Here is a 21,976-nt window from a genome sequence, read left to right as displayed (position 1 = left end):
TATGCTGAGTTTAGCATTAATAATACGAGTTATTCTTACGAATTAACTCCGATTCTTCTAATTCACTTCTTAAACAATGTACTTTATATATGAAAGTGATGATTCTTTGAAGAAATTCAGAATTAGTTCCAGCATGCATGGATCCTCATGACATCCAATGCATTATAGTTGGATGTTTAAATGACGACAACCTGCTTTCTAAACTGTTGAACTCTTCTTCTAGAACAAGCGTTTTATTTATCTGTATTATTTGACTACACAGTTATCTAAATATTTATATTGATCACGGGATTTTCATTTCAACGTCTACTATTTTCACAATACATTATATTTTCCAGAATTCAATCAAGGCTGAAGGGTACTAATATCAGATTCAAGGTTATATACGTTATTTCCAAACACTGCCCAAAATGAATGATATCGCTCAAACATATGTATTCTTGTCTCATGGATAATTGCAATGCCAGTAGCTGGTAAAGAAAAGTAACATTTCCAATGGTCAGAATGTTACGACGTGATCAAAATGAATTGTGTTTATTTCTGTATGAACTGTAGGGAGAACTACTTTTCTAAGAATACCCACTGATATAAATAGATTAACGTGTACAGAATAAGATAAACACTGCCAGTTAAGGCAGACACGAAGTAAGCTTAAACGGCAAAGAACATTGTAACAATTTTAAAAACGTAATTAAATAAATTTGGCTTCCATTGGTTAAAGGACTGGTATTATGATGACCTTATTACATTAGCAGCATTTTAACCTCTCTCTATGGATTTCTTACGTACAATCCTGGTGAAGAGTCCACTTAAGTCATGTGAACTTGATCCAATTCCAGCATCACTGCTGATTGAGTGCTTAGATCCATTATTGCCTTCCCTAACTGATGTTATTAATACCTCTCTCACATCCGGGGAATTCCCATCATTTTTCACAACTGCCATTGTAAAGCCTCTGCTGAAGAAACCAACACTAGACCATGGCGATTTAAAGAACTACCGCCCAGTTTCTAATCTCTCATTCATATCACAAATCTTAGAAAAGGTTGTTCTATCCCAGCTTGTATCTCATCTGAATTCAAACAGTCTCTTTAGCAATGTACATTCTGCACAACCCCCTTGTCACAGTACTGAAACAACTCTTCTAAAAGTAGTTAATGACATTCTCTCTGCGTTGAATAGCGGAAAGATTACAGTCCTCACCATCCTTGATTTGTCTGCAGCATTTGACACAGTATACCATGATATATTACTTCACCGTCTCCATCATGTATTTGGCATTCATGATACCGCCTCACTGTGGTTCAAGTCCTACCTTGTCAACAGGACACAAATTGTGTCTGCAAATGGAATACACTCCAGCCCAGTTAATATATGGTGTGGTGTTCCACAGGGGTCTGTTTTGGCCTGTTCTCTTCATTCTATACACTCAGCCGCTCTCAAGTGTCATAGATCATCATCCAGTGTCTCACCAATTGTACGCTGATGACACCCAAATATACAAGATTTTAATTTGTAACGTGTATTGACAACGTTCCACTATAAATATTCCTTTCATGATACCTTCAGACTATCGCCAAACAACAGGAAGTCTTTTCTACTGACTACAGTCAGAGCATAGATACATACAAGTATGGCCAGATATAATATCACACACCATTACATTCCAAGATAATCATGACGCAATTTATGCCGTCCAAACGATACCCTCAGGATAATATACAAGACGTATACATAAGAACGAATCATATGAGATAAATATAGCCAATGCAAATATAAATCCTTTTTCATTATGCTTTGGAGCAAAATCTTTGTTTCTGATGCTAGACTCCTCCAACCCAGTTTCCATTTCTCATAGTTTCATTTAGAAATATTCAACGACGGCTCAACATTACCTAAACCGGAAGATATTGGTTATATCGAGTATAGAACCCAACAAGTACTGACCAAGCGTTGATTATTTTCAAGTCTCTGTGGCGCAATCGGTTAGCGCGTTCGGCTGTTAACCGAAAGGTTGGTGGTTCGAGCCCACCCAGGGACGATGACCATCATTTTGCACATCATCATATGTGTATTTCGTCGATTGTCTAGCATATTCATAAACAGAAAGCAAGCATAATAAACGAGCACATTTCTTTCAGACATTTTCTTGCAATATTTTTGAACTACAAATATTACTGTTACACTAACGCCAAACAGCAAGAAGACTATTGTACTTAACGCAATGAGCGAATCGATAGATTAAAGTATGTTAAGACACATTACTACACACCATTAACATCCAATACCATCGTCGCGTAATTGTAGCCGTGGAGACAACATTCTGAGGTCACACAATACAAGTCATATACACAAAACCGAATAAAGTGTTGTTGTTGTTGTTGTACGGTTTAACGCCATTTATCTTCACAAGATAGGCTATACATCGCGGCCAGTATAAATAATGGAGGACGAATCCGAGAAAACCCTGGAAAGATCCACCGACCCACGATAAGTTACTGGCATGCTGTCTCACGTACCCACATTGGGCTACTTCCGCCTGATGGAGTCGAGTAGAAAGGGCTTGTGACCGTAATGGTGAAAATAAAGGTTAATTCGCCGGATTGGATTCATGCAATGTTCGCCCCAGTGTTATGATTTGCTACGTTGCTGTCTTATGAATGCATATGTGTAGTTTTTTATATAGTCTTCTTGCAATTTTTATGTGATAAAATACACTGAGAAAAGTCGACTCGAGTAGAGAGTTGGGGTTACGGTTACACTCTTTGTTTTCATATATAGTACCGATATGGTGATTTCGTGTTGTCAGAGATTTCATCGTACTTTATAGATAAAACGTCAGACTTCTGTGCTTATACTATGGTCCAGTGAAAGTTGTAAACTCCAGAAATCTTTTTATGTTTATGTCATGCTGCATTCCACTACCGATTGGGTGACCGTTTAGAGAGAAATCTAAATTGCTTACATTAGCCATTTCTGTCACTTTGATACTTTCTCTCTGTTCCATTAAGAAACTTTCCACGAGGTCTCACCATTCCCTTGCCTTGATATAACCGGTCATTTCGGCTAACGAGCCGAAACATTATTGACCATGAAGTAATTTTTAACAGGTCTCTGGGGCGCAATCGGTTAGCGCGTTCGGCTTTCATCTCATACGTTGTACCTGTAACGTTTGTCCAGCAAATTCGTACATAAAGGGCAAGTGCAAAATGACGATATTTATTCTTGCGTTAATGTATTAAAGTTGAATAAACTTAAGAAAAGCGTCATCTTCTTAGACAAACACAGAATAGAATTGTCCTTACTACAATGATGAATGTAATTAACATTACTCGTTTCCTCTTTGGAAGGTGGAAAAAGAGACAATCAACTGTACTTTTAGTTACATTATCGGTGTGTTGAGGTTGATATTATAAACCCGATTTATTTGTTGAAATTAGGTGTGATAATTTAACATCACTTCATATACAAAGTGCTTAAAATATGAACGAGATGATTCTTCCAAGAAAATCATAATTAGTTACAGCATACATGTATTCCCATGACATCCAATCCATTACTGTTTGATGTTTAAATGGCAACAGCCTGCTTTATAAACATATGAACCATTCTTCTAGAGTAAAAGTTTTATTTAAATAAAAGGGCAGTAGAAAACCTACCTAGATGGAGAGAATTGGTGGTCAAGTCGTCTGTAGTGCCCCAACGACCTATTTGGTTACGGGATTGATGATGATGATGATGCTCCTGATGATGATGATGATGATGATGATGATGATGTTGGTCTGAATATCACATCAAACGACAGTCACGGACATCAACACCAATTTTAAAGTTTCACTTTGTCATGTAGAATCGTATATAATTTGTCTCTTGATTGCATCGCTACACTTTGTACTGATAATCTGTTTATACAAACAGATCGGGCGAAATTCGCTATAATGTTGTAGATTTAAGATTTACAATATTACAATGCCAAATGCCATGTATATATAGGCTATATACATTTAATATGTAACTTGTATTGAAAAAGTTTAATTATAAACATCAACCTTTTATTATTTTTAGACTACAGCCAAACAACAAGAAGACTTTTATACTTAATGCAGTGAGGGAATAGATACATTGTAGCATTCCATCATATAATAGCACATGCCATTTAATTCCAATACGAGCATTGAACAAGTAAGCCGTCAAAAGGCATATGCATACGAAAGAGTCAAATGTTTCAGGTATAGCCAACGTGAACGTAAATCCTAATTCATTTGCTTTGCAGCACATTCTTTTCTTGCGAACTCTAGGCTTTTCCGACACAGTGTCAGTTTCTAATAGTTACATTTAGAAATTTTCCCAGAGTTCTCCACATTACCAAGTCCTAAAGAAACCGCTTATTTCGAACATACAGCCGATCTGAACAATGAACAAATAATCCGTCAAAAGGCTACTCCCAGGACAATGTGTATGACATAGGCATGAGAACCAATCAAATGAGACGTACGTGAAAGTAAATCCTAATTCATTTGCTTTGCAAAGAGTTCTCGACATTACCAAGTTCTAAAGAAACCACTTATTTTGAACATACAGCCGAACAATTATTGACCAAGCGATACTTTGTTTACAAGTCTCAGTGGCGCAATCGGACAACTCTTTCAGCTGCTAGCCAAAAGGTTGGTGGTTCAAGCCCAACCAGGGACGATAACTAGTACTTTACACCTCATCATTCGTGTATTTCGTCGATTGTCTAGCATTACCGTGGACAAGAAGCAAACATAACATACGAACATATTTGTTGAAGAAATTTGTGTTGCATTATTGTACAACGAATTTTGAACTACACATGTTACTTTTAAATTACATTCAGACATCCGACAAACAATAAAAAGACTTTAGAACTTAAATGCATTGAGAAACTAAATCAATCCAAGTTTCCGCACATTTAATATCACACACCATCAAATTCCAATATGACATTAAACAATTTAAGCCGTGAAAACCACTCTCAGTCAAGTATACAAGGTATGTGAATCAAAACTAAAAATGTGAGATTGAGATATACAACGTGGACATAAATTAAAGGTATTCGAGACGAGAAGTGTGTCAAAGTACCTTGTTTCGTGAAAGAAGTCAGTATTCATGACACTGAATTTTACCCCTTGTTTTCTATATGATCGGTATATCTGTTATTTACGTGGCTTATAATATAGTCCAATGAAATTTTTACCCTCCAGAAATATCTTTATGTTTATGTCACTATGCATTCCACTACCGATTGGTTGACAGTTTGGAGCTAAATTTAGATCGCCGACGATAGCCATCTCTGTCATCTTGCCACTTTCTCTCGGTTCCACTGAGAAACTTTCCACGAGCTCTCGACAGTACATCGTACTGTTAAAACCGGTTATCTCCGCTGTCGAACCGAACAATTATTGACCACGAGCTAATCGGTAATCACTTTCGTCTGACTATTAAGAATGATTTTGCATATATAGTTAAGATTCTTTTTCTAAATTGTAGAGTTGGTATTCTTAATTGCCTTTCTTAGGCACAAATGGCCATAATAGGATATAACAAAGAATCAGCATCAGTCAATAATTATTTTTGAACTACAGTCTGAGCATTGCTCGGCTAGGTATTTACAAAAGACGAAATAGCATGCCATTATTTTTACAATGGAGACACAGAATGACAGTTTCAATATTTGATTAGAAAATACACATTATATACATATCAACATATATGTTAGAAAAACTATCAAAGACATGAATGATGAATTATAAAATACTAGTTAACGTCCTTGGCTGGGCTCGAACCACCAACCTTTAGGTTAACTGCCGAACGCTCTAACCGATTACGCCAAATATACCTGTAAACCATTATCTCGTGGTCAATAACTGTTCGGCTCGACAGTCGATACGACCGGTTTTGTCAAGAATAGGACCTTGTGGAAAGTTTCTCAACGGAAGTAATAGAAATTGGCACAGTGACATAAATGGCTATCGTCAGCAAACTAGATTTCCCTCCAAATAGTCAGCCAATCGCAAGTGGAATGCATTATGGCATACACATAAAGAGATTTCTTGAGTTTGCAAATTTCACTGGACCATAGTATAAACCACGCAAATAACATATATACAGATCATACAGATAACAGGTTGTAATTCAATTTGTAGAAAACAACGCTTTCAGCAAATAATGTTCTTTGACCTACTTCTTACCTCGAATCACGAATATCTTGGCTTTATTTTTCCAGTTGCATGCATATGCCTTATATTTGTGGCCTGAAAGTGTTTTCACGCTATATCTGCGTGTTGATCAAAATTGGAATTTAATGGTGTGAAATAATACATCTGAACAAACTTTAATGTATCGATTTGCTCACTCTGTTATGTACAAAAGTCTTCTTGTTGCTTGGTGGTTGTCTGAAGGTAATGTGAAAGAAATATCAGTAGTTCAAGCTTGTCCAATAATGCAAGAAATCTGTCTTAAAACAAATATGTTCATTTATTAAGCTTCTTTTTTTAGACGAATTTGCTAGACAAATGACGAAAGACACAAACTGATGAAGTGCAAAATAATAATCATCTTCCTTGGTCGTCTCGAACCACCAATTTTTTGGTTAATGGACGGACGCGTTAATCGAATGCGTCACATAGACTTGAAAACAGTCAACGCTTGCTCAGTAATTGTTGGATTATATGTTCGAAATAACAAGTTTCTTCAGGACTAGGGAATGTTGAGCCCTCGCGGAAAATTTCAGAAGATCGTGTTCTTTCAAAACATCACAACAGTTCCAAACTTGTATCTCTTTGTGCAGCAGACATCGATCGTCATGTATATATGGTATTTACATGTATGTGTAACCTAATCCAATGTATATTCCCCTCGCACATGATTTGTGTCAGCGCTCAAAGCAATTGGTTGAGAAAGGGACACTGTCGGAAGAGCCTAGCGTCAGCAACAAAGATGTTGTTCCAAAGCAAATGAATTGAAATAAAAGACATTACTTAACATGCAGAAGATATATACGAAGTTACATAATTGCCTCCAATGTATTGGACTTTTGTGTTAATATTTTACCTGTCAGTGTTTTCCCAGGCTTTGTTCATAAATGACGACAATGTCGCGTCTCTGTGTTTGTAGTACAACTTTTTTTCCAACCACAGGGACGTTCCCTCTCACATCATACAGCGCGACAAAACCTGTTTGAACAAGATCATACCGCTTGCTTGACTGTGCCTAAAATGTCGAAGTACGGTATCACTGAGTTTGCCGTTATGCATTTTTCGAGGAATTTATACAATAATCTTCAGTGGAATTAAGATACATGCCTCTAAATAGAGTGAATCAACGCCAACTTAATCTATGTGTAAAAAAAAAGTCTCCAAAATGACACATGTAGCTGCAAAAGGTAACCTCGAGTGCGTACATGAGCAATATGACTTGCACTATATAGTTCGTTCTACACAGCATCTTCAATTGCATCCTATTCGAAGGCCTAACTCTGTAAAGTTTCAGGTTAGCTAAAAGTACCTAACTAATTTTAAATCCTTCTTGTGAACGAATTTATATTGTTAGCTACATTTTATGATGCTGACCTGAACATTTACTGAGATACCGATAGAATAAAACTCACGGGCTGTATGGAACGAACTGTAAAAGAAAACACTGATCGGTGCAAACAGATTACACACTTCACTGACTAAGAAAATGAAAAATCTAAAGTCTCCCAAGAGGTACCGTAAAGACGTCAATAACTTGAAGTGTGTTTTGTCACTACACACTTAGATCTAACTGTACAGTGGTCTGTACCCAGTAATGTATCGTACCGTTGCCTAACTTAGAACTTTTTCCAAATTAGAACTGATGAAAGTTACAAGTTATCCTATTAAAATATATTAATACTTATTTTTATTTAATAAGGCATTCATCGATTAAATGTTATAATACATTAGTAACATCAATTGGTTTTATTTTTATATTTTCTCATGCGTCCGACTTGTTTACTTACGGTCGACGGGTCGCTTTATTACCCTTATGAGCATACTCGTTTAGATGAGCAAGACTATATTTTGAACATCAATAACACGTGGTTCAATACCCTCGTTGTGCAATACTTCCAAAACCTAACTATTATAACGTTTTATCCCTGATTTAGTTCCCTTGTCTAAGAAGGGTATATATAGCTAGATTCGACTAAGATAATTATCCAGATTTTGCTAAGAGTACAAAACCTTATGTAGCGAAAAATGATAATAGTACTTAATAAATGCTGTGACTGAATCTATGAAAGAACTTGAAAAAGTACATGATTATTCTAATTTAATTGGAAAAATGCCAGTGTTTGTACCATGAAAAGTGCAAGGTTGCAATAGTTGTCTCACCACGTGGATAAGCCTCGTAGGGAGACAAATAATATAACCCATTTGACTTTTAATATAATCTTCTTCCTCTCATTATCGTCTTGCTTCTTCTTTTTGCTGTTGCTGTTGACTGACAAAGACGTGTTCTGCGTCTTTAAAATTTATTCAATTCTTCATTCTGTCTATATTACAAGTCACATGGGTCTTCTATGCGCATTTATTCACTTTAAATTAAATATAAATTAGTATTTTAAATTTCAACACTAGTTTTCTTAAACCAAAGTCTATTCAATCCTGATTATTGAATTCCTCGCACCTTAATTGTCACCAAAAAGCTCCAGACAAAAATTTCATATCGCTATTGACATTTACAATGATGGTCGTGTATTAAACTTGTGTCAAAATAAGAGCGCGTTGAGTGGAATCGTCACAATCGAGGGTAGTACGAATTTGTTTATCAATATGCGTAGCTTTCATTGTGACATCATATCGCTCGACATTCCATCCGGATTGTACTGTATCACACCTTCGGGTTCATTTCGTCCAAAAACTGGATACGTACTTTAACAATGATTTTCCCTCGTGCACCTCTCGGAGCTTCTAAATAATGACCTTTGAAAGGAATTTGGATGTATACGAATCCAAATGAAGTGAATACTTGCCACTTAAAGGAGTATATGATTAAATACACATATATGACACCCATTACTGACTATGTTGATGTTGAATGCCTAGATGACCCGTGCGACTGGTACTATAAACTCTTCTGATTGAGGTAAGGGAGAGAGGATGAAGATACTGACACCGATACAAATTCTTGAGAAGAGGAGAGAAAATCGACTAAAGTCCAATTAAAATCATTTTTTTATGGAAGTAGCCATGAACTCACTCCTCGTCTCCACTGCAGGTGCACCCCAACACATCATCTTCTTTGTTGCAGCTATGCTCCAACTATGTCACATCGATTCACAGACGTTGGTGCAGCTATATGGGGTAAGTGACATCACACATAATATCTACTGATTGGAAGAGAGCCTCGGCGCTTTGAACGAATTTTGTAATGCGTGTTTGGATTAGTGAAATATGCCATTCAGTTTCGATTCGCCCTTAGACTAGTTTACCTCATTAATTTCACATGCTCCTTTGATAAGATGTGGACAAACGATGGGTCGTTTACCATAATATCGGGGATGCTATTCAGGCCGGACTACCCGTGTGTGTGTGAAATCATCATGTGCTATATCATGAGGATAACATATACGGCTATTTGGAAAGATGGATTGATGTGGAGATGTAAGAATGTCTGTAGAGAGTCTGATGTAGGCTCCAGTCATCAGACTGTGTTTAAGGAAGAGAAGACCAGTACTGTCTTCCGTATGTTAACACGATGGTGCTAACAAGCCCCAACGGCCACTTTCAGGGCCCCTCATATGCCTTAAAAAGGTATAATCATAGCCAGACATATTTTGTCTGTATGTTGTATAAATATTTGTTTGTTGGTTTGTTTATGTCTATGCTTTGTTTGTTCTTATTAAACTCACCTTTTCCCTTAAAAACCCTTTTGTCCCTATAAATCCCACCATTCCACCGATGTTAAATTTTCGCTATGACTCAAAGTGTCATTCTGATGTTAAAGTCCCCTTATGCTCCCAAGTGGCATTCAAGTGCTAAATTCTCCTTATGCCCCGCAACTGGCATTTCCACCTTCTAGTGGCACATAGCACTACTTCCGATATCAGTGGAAAGTACGCTTCTCGTTAAATAACGCGTCCATATGGCAAGACCGGAAATGTGTGAGCCGAAACCAAAGGAGTGATATATAGTATTATCAGATCATAAACGTTATTTTCTCAGTTGCTTACAACATATGTTTATTGATTTAAGTTTATAATTTTTGTTGAATTTATTAATCTTAAATTCATATTTCAATATTTCTTTGAGTTCAGACAATAATTGTGCATGTTATATGATTCATGTATTGTAAGTATGTCATACAAATTTAGTTCGGATGAATGAGTTTGGGTTTAGTTGTTTTGTTTGTTAAAGAAATCATGTATCATAAATAAAATTCATGCATTTCTCCTGAATTGTGATTAGTAAATTGTCCGTCTTAATTCATTGTATCATGTGTGTCTGAAACGATATGCCAATAAATTGATAATTAGCAAAGTAACGAAGTGAGGACAAGGAGTGAAGTCCATTTAATTCATTGTGTAATTATGCTGTGAATTCTTTTCAACCAAGAATCAAGTGTGTTAGAATTTGACGAGTGTGTTGACAGGCATAGTTCAGCTGGTAATTTATAGTCACATAAATCTGTATGGAGTGGAGGATCACATCATCATCAGCACCTCCTGACACCGTACTTTCCTTTTCTTTTTGTTGTTGTTGGTAGGAATGAGCACTGACTTGTATCACAAGCACAAACGTAAAAACTACAATCCCAATAACGGTTAGATAAAAAGAGTTTGAACATCAACCACTCTGATAGGTCTTGCAACCGTCGAGAGTTCTTCGGGACATATGCTTGATTTAGGCCATATCTAAGTTTCTCAAACTGAACATAGATCATGTCGTGCATGGATAGCATTCTAAAAAAGATGGTTTTTAAAAATATTAATAATGAAAAAGCGTAATTGGACAAAACACACCATTGAATATTTTTATAAGTAAAATGAATAAACGTACGTCAGATCTATCATTGGGATTACGTACAATTGTAGACTACGCTACAGTGTGGCATACAAATTTATATCTTTGAGGCAATGAAAAACATTACTTCAGTTTTGGCAATTCAATATATCTCTACATTTTTTGGCCAATGTGGCAATATTACTAGATTTTTCTCAGCGAGTTCTTTGTTTTATCTGCATCTAAGAGAAAGAAACAATTTATTATTATTATTATTATTATTATTATTAGTTAGGTAGTTAGGTGGTACATTAGTTAGTTAGCTAGCTAGTGCAAGAGTTAGTTGAAGTTGCCATCCGAATTTTGGGTTTTCTAGAACATTATGTTGCGTCATCGGACTAGGTGACATTTAAGTATATACTGGGTATTTGGTAAAAAATTATTCATTCCTGTTTCATGTCAGTCTTGTTGAATCTATGATCACGTATAGTTTTTCAGATATCATATGAAATAAATTGTTTATTTACATTACGCACATCAATTATAAAATGCTCATCGATTTATTGGGGTTCACGGAGAACTCATTCAAAGACATTCTGGATTACATCATTGTGGTAAATCAGGACATTCAAAATTATTGTAATTCATTCGGAACTATCAGTATTTTTATTTGCAATAAAACATTTATACTTATTTAGACTTTAATTCACAATACTGTGTTGTTTCAATTTTCACATTGGATTCCAGGGAAAAAAATTGTTGAACTATATTAAAATTTTTTATTTCACTTACTTACTGCTATTCACTACTACAAATTATAAAATTTATAACGGTATGCACATATGGTTACAATTACGATATTAATGAATCAGGGTAGAACATCTCTCTCTCCCTCACTGTCTCTCTCTCTCTCTCTCTCTCTCTCTCTCTCTCTCTCTTGACAACTGCCAAGCAATAAGTAGACTTTTCTACTGTGACAAAATAGATCAATACAACATTCCACACATCAACTATATATCTATATAAAGTGGACATAAATCCATGATATTCGAGGCGATGAGTTAGCCAAAGTACCTAGATGTCTAACAGAATTCAGTTTCCTCGTTTATAGTTATACCTTCTCTTTTCTATATGATCTGTATATCTGCTATTTACGTGGTTTATACGATGGTCGATTTAAATTTTTACACTCCAGACATCTCTTTATCTTTAAGTCATGATGTACTCCCCTACCGATTGGCTGCACGTTTGGCCAATAATAGCCATTTTTGTCACTTTATCAATTTATCACAGATCCAATGAGACACATTCCACGAGGTCTCGACATTACCTAGTCCTGATAAAACCGGTCATATAGACAAATGAGGCAAACAAATTTTGACCAAGAGATCATGGTTCCCACGTCTTTCTGATGAAAAGGGCAAGCACGTATGGACTTTAACTGAACAATTGGTGGTTCGAGTCCAAGCAGGGACGATGAATATTATTTGCACTTGATTAGCCGTCCCGTACCATTTATCCAGCATATTCGGAGGCGAGGAGCAAGGATAAAAAGAAAACATATCTGATTAACATATTTTATTACCGTCATGTAGTGCGTTGAATAAACAATAATAAAACTATTCTTACACAAGCTCCGAATGGGATTGTTCTTGTTACAGTGTTGAATATATTTTACATAACTCGCTCCCACTTTGGTGGGTCAAGAAGAAAACAATCATCTGTATTTTAATTACATTATCAGTGCGTGAGTTTCTTAGTGTAAATCGGGTTTATTCGTTGAAATTAACCCGGATAATAAAATATCATTACGTGAACAAGGTACTTGAAATATGACAATGATGATTCGTCAGCATGCATGGATACCCATGACATCCAATACGTTACAGTTCGATCTTTAAATGGCGACAACCTGCTTTATAAACATTCGAACTCTTCTTCTCGGACAAATGCTTTATTTAAATATCTGTATTATTTGACTCTAGGGTTTTCCAAACATTCATATTCATCGCTGGATTTTCATTTAAGAGTCTACTGTTTGCAAAAATGTATAATAATTTCATCCTGGTCTATAGTGTTTCATGGACTGATTAAATATGTCGTGATCATGAGCTCTTTTTAAATCTATCAGTTTACAATCGCTTAGGAAATGGAACCTAAAGTCAGTACTCTAGATTTCATGAGTGGATAGAGAGAGCAGTAAAACTGATACGGAGGTAAATGGCAAACAGGTTTATATTCATAGAAACATTTTTTTGAACTTAATAGTCAATAGCTATTAAATCTTTAGAAATCATAGTTTCTATTTCATTGTATTAATTTACATATTCTAAAGACATTTTCTAGTATATTTAATAGCATCTAAAGTGTAACAGGCTCTTTCGTTTTCTGAACATTTATTTACCTCCATCCAAAGTACATTCTTTACCTAGGTCCTAATAGATATGATATCATAGCCTCGACAAGTCGATCAAGCAGGGTCCTATAATTTATTTCCAACCACTGCACAAAACTGATACTAACACTCCAATCTACACATTCATCTGACTCCATATAACAAGACGGTAAACTGACGGCTCTAACACTTTTAAAGTGTACTTTTTGATGTAGAATCATGTATACTTCATCTCGAGATTGTATCACTCTAGGGGGGGCCATGAGTGGCCGAGTGGTCTAAAGCGCTCACCGTTCCGGATCACTGCCATCTCACCTCTGCCTGGGTGGGGTCGAGTCCAAGGCTCGGCTAGCGTGGAAACGTCGGAAAGCCTGCCAGTAGCTTCTCGTGGGTCGGTGGTTCTTCCCTGGGTTTTCCAGGATTCTTCCTCCACCAGTTATACTGGCCGCCATGTATAGCCTATCTTGTGCTGAAAAATGGCGTTAGACCCGAGAACAACAGCAACAAGTATCACTGTAAATTATACTAGATAATCCGTCGACTCGAACAGATAAGGAGAAAATCGCCAAACCGTTCTAGACTTCAGATATTGCAATATTACTACAAGATGCCATCTGCATATAGACTATATAATTTGTATATGTTACCTGCATTGAAGAATTTTAAATATAAAAATTATAAATATTGCATACTCCTTACCTACAACCTATCATCAAACAACAAGAAGCTCTTTGTACTTAATATAGTTGGGGAATAGATACTATAAATATTTACTTTTACATTACCTTCAGAAGACCGCCCAGTGAGGGAATAGATATATAAACGAATGACCAAATATATTATCAATCACCATTGCATTCGAATATGAACATTGTGCAATTCAAGCCGTAAAAGGAATACCCACGGGACAGTATACAAGGAATTTACATATGAACCAAATGTATGAGATATAATTAGTCAACATGAACATAAATCCTAATTAAACCGCTTTCCAGCGAAAACGTTCTTGCTTTACCGACACGCTCACTTTCTCAACATGTATTTCGAAACATTCCACGATGACCCGAAATTACCGAGTCCCGAAGAAACTGATTATCTCGAACACAGTACCGAACAATTATTGACCAAACGAAGATTGTTTTTAAGTCTCTGTGGCGCAATCGGTTAGCGCGTTCGGCTGTTAACCGAAAGGTTGGTGGTTCGAGCCCACCCAGGGACGATGATAAGTATTTTGCACCTCATCAATCGTGTCTTTCAGTTTTCTCTAGCAAATTCGTGAACAACAAGCAGCGTAATAGAAGAATATATTTGTTTAAGACATTTTTTGCAATATTGTACAATGATTGAACTTCACATATTGTTTTCACATTACTTTCAGACTACTGCCAAGCAATGACAAGACTTTTCTACTGTGGCAAAATAGATCAATACAACATTCCACACATAAACTATCACACACCATTCAATTCCAATGTCATCATTACATAATATTATAATAATATTATTATTTGACTACGCGGTTTTTAAAACATTCCTATTCATCGCTGGATTTTCATTTCAGGGTCCACTGTTTGCAAAAATGTATAATACTTTCATCCTGGTCTATAGTGTTTCATGGACTGATTAAATATGTCGTGATTATGAGCTCTTTTTAAATCTATTAGTTTACAATTTCTTAGGAAACGTAACCTAAAATCCGTACTCTAGATTTCATGAGTGGACGGGAGAGCAGCAACATTGATACGGAAGTAAATGGCAAATACGTTTATATTCTTAGAAACATTTTTTTAAACTTAATAGTCAATAGCTATTAAATCGTTAGAAGTCATAGTTCCTATTTCATTCTATTAGTTTACATATTCTAAAGTCATTTTATTGTACATTTAATAGCATCTAAAGTGTAACAGGCTCTTTCGTTTTCTGAACATTTATTTACCTCCATTCAAAGTACATTCTTTAGTTAAGTCCTAACAGATATGATATCATAGCCTTGACAAGTCGATCAAGTAGGGTCCTATAATTTATTACCAACCACTGCACAAAACTGATACTAACACTCCAATCTACACATTCATCGGACTCCATATAACAAGACGGTCAACTGACGGCTCTAACACTTTTAAAGTGGACTTTATCATGTAGAATCATGTATACTTGATCTCGAGATTGTATCACTGTAAATTATACTAGATAATCCGTCGACTCGAACAGATAAGGAGAAAATCGCCAAACCGATCTAAACTTCAGATATTGCAATATTACTACAAAGATGTCATCTACATATAGACTATATACTTTGTACATGTTACCTTTTTTGAAGACTTTTATATATAAATATAATAAATATTGCTTGCACATTACATTCAACCTATCATAAAACAAGAGGAAGCCCTTTGTACTTATTATAGTGGGGGAATAGATGTATTAAAATGTTCCGAGATATATCATCACATACCATTCCATTCGAATATAGACAATGAGCAATATAAGCCGTTAAAAGCATCGCTCATATATATATATATATATATATATATATATATATATATATATATATATATATATATATATATATATATATATATATAATTTGAGTCCACATAACATGATGGTCATCTGACGTCTGCAACATTTTCAAAGTTTCATTTTGTCATGTACAATCATGCATACGTGTTCTCGTAATTGTATCACTGCACTTTGTACTAGATAATCCATTGCTTTGAACAGACCAGGAGAAATTCTAGATTACGTTGTAAAGTTAAGATTTTGCAATATTACTACACAAAATACCATGTACAAATAGACTCTATACTTTCAATTTGGAACTTGTATTGAAAACTTTTTTCAATATAAAAATTATAAATATTTACTTTTACATTACCTTCAGAAGACCGCCCAGTGAGGGAATAGATATATAAACGAATGACCAAATATATTATCAATCACCATTACATTCGAATATGAACATTCTGCAATTGAAGCCGTAAAAGGAATACCCACGGGACAGTATACAAGGAATTTACATATGAATCAATTGTATGAAATAGATATAGCCAACGTGAACATAAATCCTAATTAAACCGCTTTCCAGCGAAAACGTTCTTGCTTTACCGACACGTTCACTTTTTCAACATGTATTTCGAAACATTCCACGATGACTCGACATTCCCTAGTCCTGAAGAAACTGATTATTTCGAATGCAGTGCCGAACAATTATTTACCAAACGTAGATTGTTTTTAAGTCTCTGTGGCGCAATCGGTTAGCGCGTTCGGCTGTTAACCGAAAGGTTGGTGGTTCGAGCCCACCCAGGGACGATGACAAGTATTTTGCACCTCATCAATCGTGTCTTTGATTGATTATACATTGATTGAACTTCAGATATTATTTTCACATTACATTCAGACTACTGCCAAGCAATAACAAGACTTTTCTGTTGTAATAAAATAGATCAATACAACATTCCACACATAAACTATCACACACCATTCAATTCCAATATCATCATTGCATAATATAAGCCATCAAAAATACACTCTCCGCAAAAAATACCTTGAATATTCATCAAAGATAAATATTATATATATATATATATATATATATATATATATATATATATATATATACATATATATATATATATACAGTGGACATAAATCCATGATATTCGTGGCGATGAGTTAGCCAAAGTACCCAGATATCTAAAACAATTCAGTTTCCTCGTTTTTAGTTATACCTTCTCTTTTCTATATTATCTGTATATCTGTTATTTACGTGGTTTATATGAAGGTCGAGTGAAATGTTTACACTCCAGAAATCTCTTTATATTTATGTCATAATGTACTCCCCTACCAACTGGCTGCACGTTTGGCCAATAATAGCCATTTTGTCACTTTATCAATTTATCACAGATCCAATGAGACACATTCCACGAAGTATCGACATTACCTAATCCTAATAAAACCGGTCATATAGACAAAGGAGGCAAACAATTATTGACCAAGAGATCATGGTTAACAGGTCTTCCTGATAAAAACGGCTAGCAACGTTTGGACTTAACTGAACAAATGGTGGTTTGAGCCCAACCATGGACGATGGATATTATTTGCACTTGATTAGGCGTCCCGTACCATTTGTCCAGCATATTCGTGGACGAGGAGCAAGGATAAAAAGGAAACATATCTGATGAAGATATTTTTATTACATACATGTAGTGCGTTGAATAAACAATAATAAAACTATATATTCTTACACAGACTCCGAATGGGATTGTTCTTGCTACAGTGTTGAGAATATTTTCAATAACTCGCTCCCACTTTGGTAGGTCAAGAAGAAAACAATCATCTGTATTTTAATTACATTATCAGTGCGTGAGTTTCTTAGTGTAAATCGGGTTTACTCGTTGAAATTAACCCGGATAATAAAATATCATTACATTAACAAGGTACTTGAAATATGACAGTGATGATTCTTCAGCATGCATGGATGCCCATCACATCCAATACGTTAAAGTTAGATCTTTAAATGGCGACAACCTGCTTTATAAACATTCGAACTCTTCTTCTCGGACAAATGCTTTATTTAAATATCTGCATTATTTGACTATAGGGTTTTCCAAACATTCATATTCATCGCTGGATTTTCATTTCGGAGTCTACTGTTAGCAAAAAAAATGTATAATACTTTCATCCTAGTTTTTTAGTGTTTCATGGACTGACTAAATATGTCGTGATTATGAGCTCGTTTTAAATCAATCAGTTTACAATAGCTTAGGAAACGGAACCTAAAATCCGTACTCTATATTTCATGAGTGGATAGAGAGAGCAGTAACACTGATACGGAACTAAAGGCCAAACACGTTTATATTCTTAGAAACATGTTCTTTCACTTATAATAATAATAATAATAAACTATCTTTAACGAGGATAACACATTTGGTCATGGCTGACCCATCTGCCATGTGGTCCTCCGTTTTTGTAATAAAATAATAAAAATAGAAGTTCATGCACATAACCATGTATCGTCGCACACTCATTCGTACATATCTGACATGAATGACTGTGTGATTATATGGGAAATATACAAATATATGTCAATTATGGATATTATTTTAAAGTTTTCTATTCAGAACTTTCAATATGTCATTTCAGCTGGTCTAGAACGAATTTCTTTAATTATATTTTAATAGTCAATAGCTATAAAATCTTTAGAAATCATATTTCATATTTCATTGTATTCGTTTACATGTTCTAAAGCCATTTACTTGCACATTTAATAACATCTAACGTGTCTCAGCTCTTTCGTTGTCTGCAGGACACACGGTACTAATTATACGGAAGAACTGTGAACCAGTCTAGAAATGGGTGAAGAAATAATAGAGTATTTACTGGTTTGGTTGTCCATAATTGGTTAATAATGAAAATTAAAATTTTAGGAAAAATATCTTTTGAGAGCTTATCCTATATGTAATGTAAAAAAAATATTGACAAATTTCTACTGATGCAATTTTAGCATTTATCTAGGCTTGACTCAGGAGTACTCAATACTGAAAGTAGCACCTGATTCATTTGGTGCAGAATCAATAACACGTGTTTCATGCATATGTATGTAAACAAAGTGCCGCGGGTCATATGGTGTTCTCCACACATAAGCTTGCACCAAGGTTAGATGTGCATGAAGAATTATAGGTGTCATTATCAGCACCCATAAATTTTAAGTTATTGAATTTTGAATATGATAGTGTTTCCATATGTTTACCATTGGAGATGAATTAGTACCGTGAGTCCTGCACATTTATTTATCTCCACTCAAAGTACATTCATTAGCTAGGTCCTAATAGATAGGATGTCATAGCCTCGACAGGTCGATCAAGTACATTCTTTAGTCAAGTCCTAATAGATATGATATCATAGCCTTGACAAGTCGATCAAGTAGGGTCCTATAATTTATTACCAACCACTGCACAAAACTGACACTAACACTCCAATCTACACATTCATCTGACTCCATATAACAAGACGGTCAACTGACGGCTCTAACACTTTTAAAGTGGACTTTATCATGTAGACTCATGTATACTTGATCTCGAGATTGTATCACTGTAAATTATACTAGATAATCAGTCGACTCGAACAGATAAGGAGAAAATCGCCAAACCGTTCTAGACTTCAGATATTGCAATATTACTACAAAGATGCCATCTACATATAGACTATATACTTTGTACATGCTACCTGCATTGAAGACTTTTATATATAAATATAACAAATATTGCTTTCACATTACATTCAACCTAGCATCAAACAACAAGAAGCCCTTTGTACTTATTATAGAGGGGAAATAGATACATTAAAATGTTCCCAGATATATCATCACATACCATTCCATTCGAATATAAACATTGAGAAAAGTAAGCCGTTAAATGCATGGTTCATATATATAAATTAACTGTGAGTCCACATAACAATACGGTCATCTGACGTCTGCAACATTTAACATTTTTCAAGTTTCATTTTGTCCTGTACAATCATACATACGTGTTCTCGTAATTGTATCACTGCACGTTGTGCTAGATAATCCGTTGCTATCAACAGACCAAGAAAAATTCTCTATTACGTTATAAAGTTAAGATTTTTCAATATTACTGCAAAATACCATGTACAAATAGACTCTATACTTTTAATTTGTAACTTGTATTGAAAACGTTATTAAATATAAATATTATAAATATTTACTTTTACATTACCTCCAGAAAACCGTGAGGGAATATATACATAAACGAATGACCAAATGTATTATCACTCACCATTACATTCGAATATGAGCATTACGCAATTTAAGCCGTAAAAGGAATACCCTCGGGACAATATACAAGGAATTTACATAAGAACGAATTGTATGAAATAGATATAGCCAACGTGAGCATAAATCCTAATTAAACCGCTTTCCAGCGAATTCGTTCATGCTTTACCGACACTCTCACTTTCTCAACTTGTATTTCGAAACATTCCACGACTAATCGACATTAACTAGTCCTAAAGAAACTGATTATTTCGAACATAGTGCCGAACAATTATTGACCAAACGAAAATTGTTATTAAGTCTCTGTGGCGCAATCGGTTAGCGCGTTCGGCTGTTAACCGAAAGGTTGGTGGTTCGAGCCCACCCAGGGACGATGACAAGTATTTTGCACCTCTTCAATCGTGTCTTTCATTTTTTTCAGCATATTCGTGAACAGCAAGCAGTACAATGGTTGAACTTCCGATTTTACTTTCACATTACCTTCATCAGACTACCGCCATGCAAGAAGAAGACTTTTATACTGTCAGAAAATAGATCAATACAACATTCCACACATAAACTATCACACACCATTCAATTCCAATATCATCATTACATAATATAAGCCATCAAAACTATACTCTCTGCAAATAAATACCTGGAATATTCATCTAAACGACATGTCAATCAAGGCTGTAGGGCACTAATATTTGCAGCAAGTTCCAAATTTTTCCAAACACTGCACAAGATGGATGATATCGCTCAAACACATGCATTAATCTAAATCCACGTAACAAAACTGTCAGTTGACATCACCAACATTTTTCAAATTTCACTTTATCCTGTACAATCGTGTATACGTGGTCTCGTGATTGTATCCCTACACTTTCTATTCATAACCTACTGATACGAAGTGATCAGAAGAAATTAACGGTGTAGGCTTAATATTTTGAAATATATGTCTTTAAATGACCTTTCTCCAGATTATACCCCTAACATAATTGAACTAAGATCATCAAATACTCCGATCGACGACCAACAAAGATACCCGGATTCCGTGGACAAAAACTAATTACAACAAAAGCTCATTTTCTGTATCAGTATGGAATTGATTACCAATGAGGATACGTAATTCAAATTCCCTGTCTGCTTTTAAAATATCATTGAGCAGCTAGAATGACATATTAAAGGCTCTGAATTGAAAACTTTATCATTATGTCCATAAATAATATGTCCAGAACTTATTAGATATATTTAATAATGACGACTTATGTTGAAGTGAATATACCTGTGTGTAGAATAGTCGTCATATGTCTATGTTTCTCAATATAGTCACGAATAGTATTCATGTTAAATATGTATTAATTAGTGTGCGACGATACCTGAGTTTGTGTATGATCATGTATTTGTTTTAAACATAGCCAATCACAACAACAGAAGACCAAGTAGCAGATGGGTCAGTTATGGCCAAATGTGTTATCCTCGTTAAAGAAAGATGTTTATTAGTAGTATAGACGATTTACTTTTCATTTGTAACTTCTACTGAAAGCGTGTAAATATAAATTTTACTTTCGCATTACCTTCAGACTAACGCGAAGCAAAACAAGTCTTCTGCTTAGTGTAGTGAGAGCTTATATACATTTGTATGGCCATATATAGTATCACACACCATTACATTCCAATATGATCGATACGCACTTTAACCGTCAAAACGATACAATAAAGCACATTCTACATGGCGTATAAATAAGAACGAATCCTTTGAAACAGATATAGCCAACGTGAACATAAATCCTAAAGTAGTTTGCTACAGCACAA

General features: G+C 35.1%; 4 non-coding genes and 1 pseudogene across 4 annotated transcripts; 4 read left to right on the top strand and 1 right to left on the bottom strand.

The window, feature by feature from the left end:
- Positions 1–1,967: 1,967 nt before the first annotated feature.
- Positions 1,968–2,041, top strand: Trnan-guu (transfer RNA asparagine (anticodon GUU)). Its single transcript has one exon. It is a non-coding gene; the product is annotated as a tRNA-Asn (tRNA).
- Positions 2,042–11,519: 9,478 nt separating this feature from the next.
- LOC149771041 (small nucleolar RNA SNORD36) lies at positions 11,520–11,603 on the bottom strand (annotated as a pseudogene).
- A 2,925-nt stretch (positions 11,604–14,528) lies between these two features.
- On the top strand, positions 14,529–14,602 carry Trnan-guu (transfer RNA asparagine (anticodon GUU)). Its single transcript has one exon. It is a non-coding gene; the product is annotated as a tRNA-Asn (tRNA).
- A 2,019-nt stretch (positions 14,603–16,621) lies between these two features.
- On the top strand, positions 16,622–16,695 carry Trnan-guu (transfer RNA asparagine (anticodon GUU)). Its single transcript has one exon. It is a non-coding gene; the product is annotated as a tRNA-Asn (tRNA).
- A 3,783-nt stretch (positions 16,696–20,478) lies between these two features.
- Trnan-guu (transfer RNA asparagine (anticodon GUU)) lies at positions 20,479–20,552 on the top strand. Its single transcript has one exon. It is a non-coding gene; the product is annotated as a tRNA-Asn (tRNA).
- Positions 20,553–21,976: the final 1,424 nt, after the last annotated feature.

This window comes from Sinohyriopsis cumingii, unplaced genomic scaffold (genome assembly GCF_028554795.1).
Source record: "Sinohyriopsis cumingii isolate HCF-2022 unplaced genomic scaffold, ASM2855479v2 utg002136l, whole genome shotgun sequence".
Taxonomy (NCBI): Eukaryota; Metazoa; Mollusca; class Bivalvia; order Unionida; family Unionidae; genus Sinohyriopsis; species Sinohyriopsis cumingii.
The sequence above is the reverse complement of the archived record's forward strand: the minus strand, read 5'-3'. Positions and strand labels throughout refer to the sequence as shown.